Genomic DNA, 9,617 nt, shown 5'->3' with positions numbered 1-9,617 from the left:
CTGGAGGCTCTTATCCTCAATGAGAGAGCCTCCCTTCAAGTGTTCCTTTATTTATTTTCCCTGTAGTAACCCACTGCCATGCGGTTTTATCCGGCACTCTATCAACCACACCTTTACATACCTGCTTGAGTTGGAGCGCCTTCTCACGCCGTTTGGCATCGGCACACGATGCCACCAAACTTCCATTACGAAAAATGTACTCTTCAAATCACTACTCAATTCGATCGGACTCACTGCCGTGACTCCACCCGTCACCAACACCTTGAATTCAAGTTCTCTCCGTACAACACTGCAAACCAAACCTCTGTCAACCCTACTCTCCCCTGACGCGACCTGCAGCCACAATGATGTCCAATTTCTTTGATTTCCATGCTACGTGAGCCATGGAGTTTATCACAGTTGCAATGAACGCCACATAATCCACTTTCTTCATGTACAGTATGTCTGGTTATCTTGGTTGACAAATAGGCCTATCACTATGGGCTGTGCCCCATCCACTACTATTTCTTCAACTTCACTTGCTCCCTCAATTTCTTTGATTGCTTCCCGATTGGAGATCCGATGGACCACCATAACTTTTGCCACCTCAACCTCCTTCACTCTTACAGGGCACTCGACCAACTCTGAGTCATGATCTCCACCACAATTGCAACATGGCCGTTCTTCATTCCAATCTTGTGTATACCCCACCTGTCAGCACACCCTTGAAACATGGCCAAATACTTTACAATTTCCCTTTACAAACCACACCTGGGATTTTCGTCAGGAGGTTTTCTTCCTTAACTTCCACCGACACCCTTGTGAGGCCCACTGCCATCTTCCTTTGTTCCTCAGACACACCATTTATCAGGATAAGCCCACTGCTGGACTTTCCCAACATACGATTCACCATCTTTGAGACCCCAAACGGATCTCCCAGGTAAACATCCTCATCTAAAAAATAATTACAATAAATAAAACAATTATAATAAATCGCACCCCATCAAGAAACAAATCCTTGTTCGAAATACACTTGACATCCCCTTCAATTATAGACAATTCTATTTCATTCCATTCTTCGACACTACTGTTGTCTGTTCATCTTCTCCAACTCCACTCGACACGCTTCTCGTTTCAAACGTGGCATTCACTTCCGCCAAGATTGGAGGCCCATGGTTCCACTAGGACTTCTTTCAGCTGTCTTCTTTTCACAAGCATATCTACACCCTCACATGAGTCTCTCTGAGCCAATGAACATTTAGCAGGGACTGTTACAAAAATAGGTCATGTAGTACCACTTACGTCCACTGTATGGCAGTATGATGCACACCATTGGGAGCACAGCGGAGAGCTGAAAACCAACCATGTCATGTTTATGTTAAACTGAAAAGTAAGTAAAAAAGTAAGTACTTAAGTAAAAATATTTTAACTTTTTTGAGTACCTGTACTTTACTGTTTCCCTGACACCCAAAAGTATTCATTACATTTTGAACGCTTAACAGCACAAAGAAACAGTCCAATTAGCACACTTATCAAGAGAATATCCCTGGTCATCCCCACTGCCTCTGATCTGGCTGACTCACTAAACAGAGAACATCCCTGGTCATCCCCACTGCCTCGGATCTGGCTGACTCACTAAACAGAGAACATCCCTGGTCATCCCCACTGCCTCGGATCTGGCTGACTCACTAAACAGAGAACATCCCTGGTCATCCCCACTGCCTCGGATCTGGCTGACTCACTAAACAGAGAACATCCCTGGTCCTCCCCACTGCCTCGGATCTGGCTGACTCACTAAACAGAGAACATCCCTGGTCCTCCCCACTGCCTCGGATCTGGCTGACTCACTAAACAGAGAACATCCCTGGTCCTCCCCACTGCCTCGGATCTGGCTGACTCACTAAACAGAGAACATCCCTGGTCCTCCCCACTGCCTCGGATCTGGCTGACTCACTAAACAGAGAACATCCCTGGTCCTCCCCACTGCCTCTGATCTGGCTGACTCACTAAACAGAGAACATCCCTGGTCCTCCCCACTGCCTCTGATCTGGCTGACTCACTAAACAGAGAACATCCCTGGTCCTCCCCACTGCCTCTGATCTGGCTGACTCACTAAACAGAGAACATCCCTGGTCCTCCCCACTGCCTCTGATCTGGCTGACTCACTAAACAGAGAATATCCCTGGTCATCCCCACTGCCTCTGATCTGGCTGACTCACTAAACAGAGAATATCCCTGGTCCTCCCCACTGCCTCTGATCTGGCTGACTCACTAAACAGAGAATATCCCTGGTCCTCCCCACTGCCTCTGATCTGGCTGACTCACTAAACAGAGAATATCCCTGGTCCTCCCCACTGCCTCTGATCTGGCTGACTCACTAAACAGAGAATATCCCTGGTCCTCCCCACTGCCTCTGATCTGGCTGACTCACTAAACAGAGAATATCCCTGGTCCTCCCCACTGCCTCTGATCTGGCTGACTCACTAAACAGAGAATATCCCTGGTCCTCCCCACTGCCTCTGATCTGGCTGACTCACTAAACAGAGAATATCCCTGGTCCTCCCCACTGCCTCTGATCTGGCTGACTCACTAAACAGAGAATATCCCTGGTCCTCCCCACTGCCTCTGATCTGGCTGACTCACTAAACAGAGAATATCCCTGGTCCTCCCCACTGCCTCTGATCTGGCTGACTCACTAAACAGAGAATATCCCTATATCCTTATATAAATAAGTATATTTAAAACCAAATACTTTTAGACTTTTAATCAAGTAGTATTTTACTGGGTGACTTTTACTTGAGTCATTTTCTAGTCAGTTATTTTTACTTTCACTCAAGTATGACAATTTCAGTGCTTATTCCACCACTGCCCATGACATACCATGGGGTCAAAAAGTCTACTTCTCGAGCCAATCAATAGCACAGACTTAATTACATTTGTTGCTGTTATTTATCACTGCAGTATTTGTGTCTAATTGTCATCGAATTGTAATTGCAGATAGCCTAGCGATTAAGGTTGCTGGTTCGAATACCCGAGCTGACAAGGTGAAAAATCTTAGCAAGGCACTTAACCCTAATTTGCCCCAGGGGCCTGTAAAACATCACACATCTGGTTTATGTGACAGTAAAACATATTTTTTGTACATTTGTGTACTCGGTCTTGGACAGTGAGGACTACATTTTCAGCTTCCATTCAGTCAGGGCAATAAAACCACTTTGCCAGGACAAATATATAAAGGATTTTCTTTAAACATTGAGATCTTAAAAGGCTTTATATCTATTATAGGCATGTTTGCGCAATGGCAAACCTATAGGACTGGAGTGTGTGACAGGTTTGTGATACTGAAAGGACAGCAACCGTAATACCAGCACACTCATGTAGGAGAGTGCACTTTCTGTAAGACCAAAGGGCTAGTGGTGTAGTGGAGGGTATGCCTATGCAGGTATAAGCCCCATACCCACTTTTTTTTTTTCAGTGGGCATTGCGTATACTCACTTCTTAATCCCTACTGATGGGTATCAATGTTGTGTAGTGGAGGTATTATGCAGTACAATAGAGAAATCATGCACAAAGAAGTTTGCACGATTTCAAAGCACGTGAAATATATATTCACACAACGGAATATCATCTGCAGGTAGCAAGAGTGTGCAGCTGTCAACTGGTTTTGGCATGGAGCAGCTCACAGAAAAAATGACATGGGTAGCCGGTAGGGTAGGCAAGAGGTTTCAACGGAAGATATCTACCAGTAAATGCTAACTAAGACAACAATGGGTATGCAAACTAGGTTTCAACTCAAAGTTCCATGACGTACACTAAGGTATTGTTGGCAGATTAGATGGATGCAGTTCAATGCATGATTAATATAATTCACCAAAACATTTCTTGGTCGTCCCAAAAAATATTGCTATCAGGTTGTAAATCACAGTTGGTCTGGTACATTGTTTGCTGCCTCCATTCGGGATGCACTGTTTTAGTTTCAATGACTCAATATTCTGGGCACAAACAGACAAATGTAACTAAGGCTGGGATTGTCAATACAATCAAACTAGCTAGGGCAATGATCACAAAGTCAAAACTTGGCTAATAGGCTAGAATATCTAATTATAGAGCATGCTAAAAAAATGGAGCCTAATGTTAGCTAGATAGATGAATGTCATGTCATGCCATATGAGGAGTGGATGAGTGACTGACTTTTCCCCCTCATATTGTTTTTCGGTGGCTACACAGCTAGAGATGCAGGTGTTATTTGGTTAGCTAGCAAGAACTTGAATGACTGTTATGCAGTTAGCATATCTCTTGCGGTCGCAAATTCACTCTGGCTATCTACTCCGATTTCAAAGCACTCATTGTCTGAGTGTGCCAGAGGACAGAACAACTGATGAATTTATTAAACGCACAACACCTTATGAATATGACTGGTGTCAGTAAACAGGCAAAAAAAAATGAATAGTTAGTGAAGAACACTCTAGACAACATGTAAACAGCCTAACCAGCTTTGCTATGGTGAGTAAAATGGTCCAAGTGAGGTGTTCTCTCATTTGTGTCTGAAAGTACCTAGCTAGCAAGCTAGCCAACTTTAGCCAGTTAGCTCAGGTGCTTGGTTGGGACAAGCATGCATTGGCAGGCAAGCTGCAGAAGGACAATGAGGCTATAATTCCCCATTGTTGATCAGTGCAATTTTGACGGCCAACTAGCTGAAAAAGTTGGAGGGTTTATCTAATGTTCCTTCGTTAGATTTAAGCTCATTTCGCTCTGGCTAGCATTAGTTTTTGATCTTGTTGTTGATGTGCATAACTGAAGGAGAGAGAGCCTACCTTTTCAATAGGACTGTAAAGTTCCCAAATGTGAGAGGACACCTATGGTGTTTACATATTTGCAGAAATTATTTCAGGTGCATTTTGTGGCTTTTGGTGAACGCATTCTAATCATCTAAAGGTGCGCTGTTGCAACTGCCTGTAAACACGCAGTCCAGTTCAAAGTGAATAATGGCAGGCCCTTGTGGCATATGGCTTGTTTGTATAAAGGCCTACTGTAGCTCTGATTGGCTATAGTGCACATGTCTGTGTAGACTCCGGTCCTGGACAAGACAGATGTTTTTATTCCGTTTTATTTATTGCCGTGTCTATTAATTGCCCAAACGCACAAACTCTTTCCCACTCTATATTACTATAGAGGTTTCACAAATGCCTTAGTATACCTAATACCTCATTTTAAAGTGTAATTCTTCCTGGGGCTGTATATAAACAGATTTTTAATAAGATTTCATGTTGCTAAAATGCTTTCAGTTCCACTTTAAATGCAGCAATGTTTCACAAACATAAGATATTTCAAAGAGATGGCTAACAACAGCAAGCAAGCTGCAATAAAAAACACAGTTCCACTCACCAGATGATGATCACCTTCTTGTTGAAAGTTATTCTTGAAAAGGGAGACGCTAACAAATTAGCAACAACATCCTCTTTGATAACACCTGCTGAAGCCGCTGCAAACTAGCCAACAACAAAAGCTAGCTAGCTAGACCGTGGGAAAACTATTGCTCTCTATTGCTATTGTGACCTGTTGCCTTTAAGAAGGCAGTTTTTGTAAAAATGGTCCCACCCATTAAGTCAAAATGTGATTGGTTGAAAATAATAATATAATTATTGTTATAAATCCTTAGGCCTTTTCTAAAGGTGTAGAAGGCTCATTGTTCCCCACTGTTTTTTGGTTATTAATCATTTGTAGAGTGGCTCTATTTTCCCTCAGTATGCTTTTTTCACTATTCTGAATGTCTAAAGCAAGGCTGCCCAACCCTCTTCCTGGAGATCTTCTGTTCTGTGGGTTCAGTCCAACCCTAGTTTAACACACCTGATTCTACTAATTAGCTGCTCAACAAGACCTTCACTAGCTGAATGAGATATGCTAAATTAGGGTTGGACTGAAAACCTACAGGACAGTAGATCGCCAGGAAGAGGGTTGGGCAGACCTGGTCTAAAGAATCCATATGTTGTTTTGAAATATGAACACAGAAATACGGGACATTTTGAACTCTTATTATGGTGGTGATTTGACAAAATTGCAATCATGGTCTTGAATTGACCTCGCATTTTTCTGGTCTCGGTCTTGACTTGGTCTCAATTTGCTCCGGTCCTGGTCTTAAATCCGTCTCGCTTTAGGTAGTCTTGAACATAACACTGGTAATATCACTGTTACCTAATGTCAAATTCCTTGTTCAAATCGGAACATAAAGTAGCCTATTATCCTCATAACATTGAATAATGCACATGTACAGTATGCATGTACCCAGGAAGAAAAGCATGTAGAGAGCATTTGGGCTAATGACAGTCCATATACTGTAGATGGGACTAAAGTGGAAGGGTCAAAGAAAATCACATTCATTTCCTCATGGCAACAGCCAACCATAACACATCCTGATAAACATTCCTGTTGGTGCAACATTGCAGCTACACCCAATCAGCTGCAACTACTCTGAAAGAACACAATGTACACATGAAAGGCCCAATAACTGGGTGTTATGTCTTTATTTGATTCATTCATATCTTCACATACAAAAACGTAAAAAATAGTTAATGTTTAAATAGGGAGATTCAACAGGGCAATGAACACAAAAAAATGCACCAAACTAGTCATAGATTCAACTGACACACAATTTAAAAAACTAAACTTTGAATACTGTGATAAAATCATTTATAATAAATTATACCAGCGTGAGAGAAGTTCATTGTCTCCTTGCCTCATTTTCAGGCAAAATATAATTTGACATAGTTTGTTATTATATAAGAATACTTCTAAACCTATGAAAGCACAGTGCAATTCATCTCAGCAGATAATTGACAGTATAATGAGATTTGTACAGGCACGCACACACACTCACAGTTAAGAAGGTAAGAAAGAGCATCAGTGACATCTACAGATAAGACAAAAAATGAAAGTCATTGTCCACAAAGCGGCACTGCGGGCTGCCTATCCTTTCTTTGGATTGGTGGATACATCTCATTATTTTTTGAATATTCGATGAGGTTGCTAACGTCAACCGCCTATAGTCAAATGGAGAGAGCTGCTACGCTACTAGCCTCATACCATGAATATGCATAGCCTTCTCGAGACAACTTCAATAGAAAGTGTTTGTTCTCAAAGCTGCTGGGATGTCACATGCCCTACTTATATCAGTACACTTGTAACAAATTAAGCATTACAAAACTTCCATTCAATCAAATAAACCTCATTTAGCAAATAAACCATACATTTTTTCGTTGAACAAATTCGACACTCTCTCATTGACCTCCATACAAAAACTCATTGATTGGTGGGCAAAACAATGAAAATACGCCACCTGCTGGAGGGAGACAGATTTTCTTCTGAGTTGGGACTCTCTCTTCCCCTTCCTCTTTTGATCTACTAACAAGGTTGTATAGTGATGGAAGGCTGCCCTCAACTGGTCAAAGTGAGTAGTACATTGAGTTTATTCTACAAACTGCCTGTTCATGAAGGGACTTGTAATCTACTGTTGTTCTCCAGTCAGAGGTTAGACCTTCAACTGATCTTGAAAGAGACAGTGGGGAGGCAGTTTCTCACAGTCAACCATGTACTGTGAAACAACAGGGAAATGACAGCTAGCGTTTAACAACAGTAACCAGCTAACTCCCTCTCACAGTTTACATGCTTGAATGGCATTAGAATCTCTAGAGGGTTGTGAAATGGGTATTCAAGGACCTCTCTAAGGACCTACCTGAACGCAAAATCATTTTTACCTTCTTGAATTTGGGAGATACAAGGATGTGGACATCAGAATGTAAAAAATAAAGGATTATTGGGTGATTCTAGAAATGTAACATGTCATCTGTTCTGTCCTACTTTTTCGATGGTTCCAGGGCACAGATCCAACAGCCTTCTGCAGAGCGTTGATCTCAACATAGCGGCTGAGGATCAGGGAGGTGCCAGTGCCCACCACGACCTCACAGCCACCTTTACACAGTGTACGTCCCTAACACTAATTCTGCCAATGACGCTCAACTATTTAGTTAGGGAAACAGAATATAGTAGAGCAGTTGTTTTTAAGAAGTTTGATCACGCACATAAAGTTGATCTCTCAAGTGGGTGTGGGATGGGGGTAAAAACAGAAGCCTTTAGTCTTTATATAAAGGAAACTAGAGAGACAAATTGCACTTTGTGGGCCACAGATACTGAGGTCTCCATTGGGAAAGAGGTATTCTGACGTCAATGGAACAGAAGAGAGATCATATTGTGATAGATAGTAGAGCAAAAGGGATCAGGAAGGAAGATGTTTTAAAATTATATCATCTGTCAGTGGCAAAAATTAATTTCTCCTCCATTTCAAACTTACTGTGTATGTATCCTGGCTGAGATACCTCGTTACACTTCCAGTCCATAATACATTGAATAGTCTCTTCCTTCCTTGACATATGTGCTGGACTTCATTGTATTTCCGATGAATCCCTGCAATACAGCATTAAAGGTCTCATCAGTTTGATATGGTGTTTTCTGAACAAACTAGCTAAGACATGAAGCTACAATTCTCATGTTTATTCACATCTTAGAAAAAAAGGTGCTAAGTAGAACTATATAGGATTCTTTGGTTTGTCCCCATTAAGGCAGGGGTGTCATAGGGGAACCCATTTTGGTGGTATGTAGAACCCTTTGCAGAGGGTTCTACCGAGAATCCTCTATTTTGGTTTCTTCATAGAACCCCCTGAAAATTATTCCATATAGAACCCTCTATGAATGGTTCTGCCTAGAACCCCCTATAAATGGTTCCCCTGAGAACATTTTTATCTTTGAAGGGTTCTTCGTAGAACCCTCTATGAACGGTTCCACCAGCCTTATTAGCCTTTATAATTCGACTTTTTATGACAATACATTACAAATATCATAATACACATATTTGAGGTCCTAGTTAGACCCTAACACAGTGATGTTAGGAAAGGCTACATCAGACCTGCATGTCACATTATGCTGGCTTGCAAAGTGATGTGTAAATCCTATTGGAATCCAGCCAGAGTGAGGACATCCAACAATTGGAATTAATCACCCTCAACCTGCCTTTCAGAATGACTACCAGTGAAAGGAAGATTGAGTAAGGACACTACCTAAATCATCTAAACATCTCAGTAACGGGTGTGATAAATCCAACGACTATGAGATTGGATTATTTTAGAAAAATGCATGTTATTTATCTTTGTGTGTAGATTAATATTAATCAACAAATGAATGTACATGCAATAAGAAAGATATTGAAACAAACAATTCTGAAAATCAACCAGCACTAGAGTATGCTGGGAAATATAATAATGATGGGTGTGGTTCTGTGTTTTACTTTACACAGAGTAAATATGACAAAAGCACTCTGGTCATGAAAACGAATACTGTGGTTCTTTTACACCTGTGAGTGTCAAGTTAATTTAACTCCTGAATCAACACTATACATGTTACAGTGAAAAATCAACACTTGGTAAAACTGGCCAATTCACTGTGTACCATACAATACACAGCTGGTTCACTTATTCCATTTTATTCTCCTACTCTCAGCTGAATAAAATCACAGAAAATAATCATTTGAAAGACAGAAATCCTGTCAAAAATATCCACTATGTCTACTGTTTATGTAAAATGATCAAGGG

This window comes from Oncorhynchus kisutch, linkage group LG22 (genome assembly GCF_002021735.2).
Source record: "Oncorhynchus kisutch isolate 150728-3 linkage group LG22, Okis_V2, whole genome shotgun sequence".
NCBI lineage: Eukaryota > Metazoa > Chordata > Actinopteri > Salmoniformes > Salmonidae > Oncorhynchus > Oncorhynchus kisutch.
Note: the sequence above shows the minus strand (reverse complement) of the source record.